The following is a 6,971-nucleotide window of genomic DNA, read 5'->3' on the forward strand; positions in this document are numbered from 1 at the left end:
TTTTTTTTAAAAAATATCATTCAGCCGTTGATTTATTTGAATATTAGGATTTGTAATTTGTTTTGAATTTTTTATAAGATTTCACTACTTTTAAAAATGACCTGAGTTATATAAAGTCTTTTAACCTTTTGTTCTTTGCAAAGAAAAAATAATATTATTAAATTAACTTAATCTAATGGATTTAGTCAAATAAATAACCTGAGTCTTAAATTTTTTCTTTTCCTTTGAAAACATCGATATTGCTTGAGCATCTTTTTTTTTTTATGTTAGAAACAATTTGGTCATAATTGTGGCACAACGCAAGCTACTAATCTAGGTTCACCTAAGTTATTCTTTACATTTTTTTAATTGATGTTTTTCATTTTAGAGCTTTATTATTTGATTAATTACAATTAAGCTTTCTAATTCATTTTTATTTGGATTTCATCATGTTATTACATGCTCATGTTTTAGATTATAGGTCTTGGGACTTAAAAATAATATTTAAAAATAATATCTTTGGATTGACATGGTTTGTCATTAATATATCATTTAATATGACACCAGGATATTCTCAAGTATTTTGTTTATTATATATTAAATTTTTAATTTTTTAATTTTTTTATATTTTTTAAGGTTTTAAAACAAAATATCCAACCTGATTCAAAAAACTAGATTGTCTTTTTTGCTTGTAAAAGACATTAATCTCAGCCTCTCCTTTTTACTTTTAGTTTAGATTTTATTAGTTTTTTATTTGGTTGTCTATAAATCTAAATTTGATATTTAAATCAGGTAGTTGTTTGTATGTTATTTATTGCTTTTATTTATTGTGATTTTTTCAGTTTTAAATAAAGATTGATGATTTTTTTTTTAACTAGATGAAGTAAATCGATAGTGATTAGTGATTTTTAGATATTCCATCAACAAAGTTTAGTAATGTAACTTAATTTGTTTTCGATTTATAATAGCTTAAACTTGTTATGGATGTATATTTTATAAAATCGATTACTGCGTAGATAGTCCAGATTTAAAATCTTCAATGAGTTTATATATATATATATTACCATTGAAAGGACTTATTTATCATCCTCCATCTGTTGTTGAATATTTTCTCCAATAGCTAGTTTTTATTTTATTTTATTGTAGTACATTATTCTAATAGTTTATTTTATTTTTTAAGAATGTCAAGTGATTCAATTGGATATTCGATTAGTATTTATTTATAAAATTGCCAAGTGAGTAGACCTCCTCCATATATATCCATCTCTCTCTGTTTTTTTTTTTTTTCAAAATCTGAACATTTTAAAAAAATATATAAATATGAAATCTTTAACTATTGATTTCTCCCGTCTTTCAAAGACTCGAAGCATAACCCTTGATGCTTACAGTTTTAGATTGCCATGCTTTCATTAATTAATGTAATCTTTGGCTGCAAACTAACAAGGATTAAGCTTTATAACTGTCATAAATTATGATACTCCTTGATAGGTTACATTCCTCCATGCACACCTAAAATGACACTTTCTGTCTAACAAGACAAGAGGGTGATGCTTCATCATCTTCTTATATTTTTCTTTGTTTTGTAGGAGATCCTCTTCTTCTATATTGTTTTTCCCTTTCTTGGCCTGATTATATTTTATGAATAAAAAGCTGGAAATCCAAGTCATTCTAGCACCAAAAGTTGTTCAAGCAACCACTGAACGGATTAAATAATAATAATAATCAAACACTTGTTATTTCTTTATCAATAATTCGAATCATTATTAAACGATTTATTATTTTTGCGTGGATAGACTTGGCGATCACTAACTTAAGACGTTTAACAACCATGGCATTTGAAAAATATTTCCTCGAGAGAGAGAAAGGAGTTATATATTGTACTTGGCCAGAAAAAAACACTTTATGTTTTTGTATCATTGTCAATTGCTGTCCCTGTATCTAATTTTTTTTAAAATTAATAAAACTGAGCTATTTTATGAGAAATCAAACACAAATTTAATGTTAATTTTCTTTTTAAAATCACAATAACTCCATAAAAAAATAAACACTTGTCATTGTTTTCTGAAAAAGCAATCACAAACAGTATATTGTAGACCCTTAATGTAGGTTACGTTTGCAATCTTATCTCTCCTTTTCGAGGGCTAAGGATGTAGACATGAAAGAAGCACAAGCTCTATATATATGAAAAACACAGTCACGGCGTGCATGGATTATTCATCATCTAGACAGGATAATGGTCCCCGACTCCGAACTTTGAAGATTATTTGATCGTGTAGGGATGAGATGCATTCTTTTCAAATTCCTCTAAATCGACCCTCTTGGACAGACACCTAAAATCAAGTATAAATGTAGAAAAAAATTGGAAGAAAATCCTCGTCAAATAGCCATACGATCGAGAAAGGGACTTTCACTGTGTGGTAGGGCAAATGACCAGGTGCCAATGTGGACTCATTATCTAAAACATCGGAGGCTCCATTTCTTAGGCACTCCGGTGGACCCCGTCCAACACCCAAACCACTTGGGCAGCTCTGGTTGCCTCGACGGCTACAATCAAATTAAAGATTAGCGACTTGTTTCTGGATGTGGAGTTGCTGCAAACTCAAATATAGATTTTGTGGTTTCGCATGTTGGTTAAGCATTTTTGGAAGCAGTTGTTATTTTTTATTTTAAAATATATTAAAATAATATTTTTTTTATTTAAAAAAAAATATTTTTAATATCAACTCATAAAAATGATTGAAAATATTAAAAATTTATTAATTAAAATTAAAATAAAAAATAAAATTTGAAAAAAATATACTTCAAAATGCAATGTCAATTGCCATTGAGTCAATGTCCTCTTCCCGGTGGAGAAATAGAGATGGAACATTTGGAGCTAACGCCTAACCATAAGGGTGAACAAGGAGTAGATGCCATAGGTATGGTTTCGTCTGAGCATCAAATAGCCAATACCAGGAGAAAACATCAATAATACTTGTAAAAAAACCCTTAATTTCACTCTTTCTTTCTCTCAAAAAGAAGAGGAGGAAAGTTCCATATACATGGTTCTGTTTAAAGATCGAAAGTACTTGTCAAAAAATGAAAAACAAGGCCTGTTTAAAATCTGAAATAACACCAGAAAGAAAAAGAAGAACGATGGTGCTTTGTGATTTTTCCTTGAGATTGATATAATGGGAGGAGGTTTTGAGCTTTGAGGATCATCGTTCCATTCGGTCATTAGCAGTAGAGCAGAATAATATTATTGAATTAACTTAATCTAATGGATTTAGTCAGATAAATATCCTGAGTCTTAAATTTTTTCTTTTCCTTTGAAAACATCGATATTGCTTGAGCATCTTTTTTTTTTTTTATATTAGAAACAATTTGGTCATAATTATAGCATAACACAAGCTACTAATCTAGGTTCATCTAAGTTATTCTTTACATTTTTTTAATTGATGTTTTTCATTTTAGAGCTTTATTATTTGATTAATTACAATTAAGCTTTCTAATTCATTTTTATTTGGATTTCATCATGTTATTACATGCTCATGTTTTAGATTATAGGTCTTGGGACTTAAAAATAATATTTAAAAATAATATCTTTGGATTGACATGGTTTGTCATTAATATATCATTTAATATGACACCAGGATATTCTCAAGTATTTTGTTTATTATATATTAAATTTTTAATTTTTTAATTTTTTTATATTTTTTAAGGTTTTAAAACAAAATATCCAACCTGATTCAAAAAACTAGATTGTCTTTTTTTGCTTGTAAAAGACATTAATCTCAGCCTCTCCTTTTTACTTTTAGTTTAGATTTTATTAGTTTTTTATTTGGTTGTCTATAAATCTAAATTTGATATTTAAATCAGGTAGTTGTTTGTATGTTATTTATTGCTTTTATTTATTGTGATTTTTTCAGTTTTAAATAAAGATTGATGATTTTTTTTTTAACTAGATGAAGTAAATCGATAGTGATTAGTGATTTTTAGATATTCCATCAACAAAGTTTAGTAATGTAACTTAATTTGTTTTCGATTTATAATAGCTTAAACTTGTTATGGATGTATATTTTATAAAATCGATTACTGCGTAGATAGTCCAGATTTAAAATCTTCAATGAGTTTATATATATATATATTACCATTGAAAGGACTTATTTATCATCCTCCATCTGTTGTTGAATATTTTCTCCAATAGCTAGTTTTTATTTTATTTTATTGTAGTACATTATTCTAATAGTTTATTTTATTTTTTAAGAATGTCAAGTGATTCAATTGGATATTCGATTAGTATTTATTTATAAAATTGCCAAGTGAGTAGACCTCCTCCATATATATCCATCTCTCTCTGTTTTTTTTTTTTTTCAAAATCTGAACATTTTAAAAAAATATATAAATATGAAATCTTTAACTATTGATTTCTCCCGTCTTTCAAAGACTCGAAGCATAACCCTTGATGCTTACAGTTTTAGATTGCCATGCTTTCATTAATTAATGTAATCTTTGGCTGCAAACTAACAAGGATTAAGCTTTATAACTGTCATAAATTATGATACTCCTTGATAGGTTACATTCCTCCATGCACACCTAAAATGACACTTTCTGTCTAACAAGACAAGAGGGTGATGCTTCATCATCTTCTTATATTTTTCTTTGTTTTGTAGGAGATCCTCTTCTTCTATATTGTTTTTCCCTTTCTTGGCCTGATTATATTTTATGAATAAAAAGCTGGAAATCCAAGTCATTCTAGCACCAAAAATTGTTCAAGCAACCACTGAACGGATTAAATAATAATAATAATCAAACACTTGTTATTTCTTTATCAATAATTCGAATCATTATTAAACGATTTATTATTTTTGCGTGGATAGACTTGGCGATCACTAACTTAAGACGTTTAACTACCATGGCATTTGAAAAATATTTCCGAGAGAGAGAGAGAGGAGTTATATATTGTACTTGGCCAGAAAAAAACACTTTATGTTTTTGTATTATTGTCAATTGCTGTCCCTGTATCTAAATTTTTTTAAAATTAATAAAACTGAGCTATTTTATGAGAAATCAAACACAAATTTAATATTAATTCTCTTTTTTAAATCACAGTAACTCCATAAAAAATAAACACTTGTCGTTGTCTTTTGAAAAAGCAATCACAAACAGTAGATTGTAGACCCTTAATGTAGGTTACGTTTGCAATCTTATCTCTCCTTTTCGAGGGCTAAGGATGTAGACATGAAAGAAGCACAAGCTCTATATATATGAAAAACACAGTCACGGCGTGCATGGATTATTCATCATCTAGACAGGATAATGGTCCCCGACTCCGAACTTTGAAGATTATTTGATCGTGTAGGGATGAGATGCATTCTTTTCAAATTCCTCTAAATCGACCCTCTTGGACAGACACCTAAAATCAAGTATAAATGTAGAAAAAAATTGGAAGAAAATCCTCGTCAAATAGCCATACGATCGAGAAAGGGACTTTCACTGTGTGGTAGGGCAAATGACCAGGTGCCAATGTGGACTCATTATCTAAAACATCGGAGGCTCCATTTCTTAGGCACTCCGGTGGACCCCGTCCAACACCCAAACCACTTGGGCAGCTCTGGTTGCCTCGACGGCTACAATCAAATTAAAGATTAGCGACTTGTTTCTGGATGTGGAGTTGCTACAAACTCAAATATAGATTTTGTGGTTTTGCATGTTTAGGATGTTTGGTAGCGAATTTTGTGGTTTTGCATGTTGGTTAAGGATTTTTGGAAGTAGTTGTTATTTTTTAAAATATTTTTTATTTTATAATATATTAAAATAATATTTTTTATTTTTTAAAAAATTATTTTTAATATCAACTTATTAAAATGATTGAAAATATCAAAAATTTATTAATTAAGATTAAAATAAAAAATAAAATTTTTAAAAAATATACTTCAAAATGCAATGTCAATTGCCATTGAGTCAATGTCCTCTTCCCGGTGGAGAAATAGAGATGGAACATTTGGAGCTAACGCCTAACCATAAGGGTGAACAAGGAGTAGATGCCATAGGTATGGTTTCGTCTGAGCATCAAATAGCCAATACCAGGAGAAAACATCAATAATACTTGTAAAAAAACCCTTAATTTCACTCTTTCTTTCTCTCAAAAAGAAGAGGAGGAAAGTTCCATATACATGGTTCTGTTTAAAGATCGAAAGTACTTGTCAAAAAATGAAAAACAAGGCCTGTTTAAAATCTGAAATAACACCAGAAAGAAAAAGAAGAACGATGGTGCTTTTTGATTTTTCCTTTGAGATTGATAAAATGGGAGGAGGTTTTGAGCTATGAGGATCATCCTTCCATTCGGTCATTAGCAGTGGAGCAGCAGCCCTTGTGACCCAAAAAGAAACTATGCGTCTTAGGCCTATTTGCTGAATAAACTACTAAACACGGCCATTGGGCTACCTCATAAACCACTAGTCTGTCTGTATCTCTGTAATAGGCCTAATCTAAATCTCCGGTGGAATTCACCTGATTGCAGCGGCACTGGGTATTGGGCTCCTTATAAACCAAGTGCATCATCTTGGAAAAGCGGTGACATGGGTGTTAATTGAGCTACAAATTAATTAATCAGGAGAATAAAATTTAATTTACTTCGAGTCCTGTTAGCGTCTTTAATTATATCAGTCACTTTCAATAATTCGTCTCGTATATTCTTAATTATGAGATTATAAATTGATTTGTTGAAGGATACATTAAATTAAAGGGAAAAGCAATGAACAGGCAAGAACAATTAAAATATTGAAGTTAAAGAATTAGAAGATAATGGTTTGACCTCTTCAAATATATGATTTTCCTTCATACCATCTTCTTGTCTTTGGCATGCAAGTTGCTTGGTGCGGGTGAAACTTGATAGCTTTCTTTTTCTCCAGCTACTTTAATGCCTTGTGTGTTTAGAAATATTATACTGTGATTTAAAGTATTTTTTATTTAGAAATATATTAAAATAATATTTTTTATTTTTTAAAAAA

This window comes from Populus euphratica, unplaced genomic scaffold, assembly GCF_000495115.2.
Source record: "Populus euphratica unplaced genomic scaffold, PopEup_1.0 scaffold101.1, whole genome shotgun sequence".
In the NCBI taxonomy this organism is placed as follows: domain Eukaryota; kingdom Viridiplantae; phylum Streptophyta; class Magnoliopsida; order Malpighiales; family Salicaceae; genus Populus; species Populus euphratica.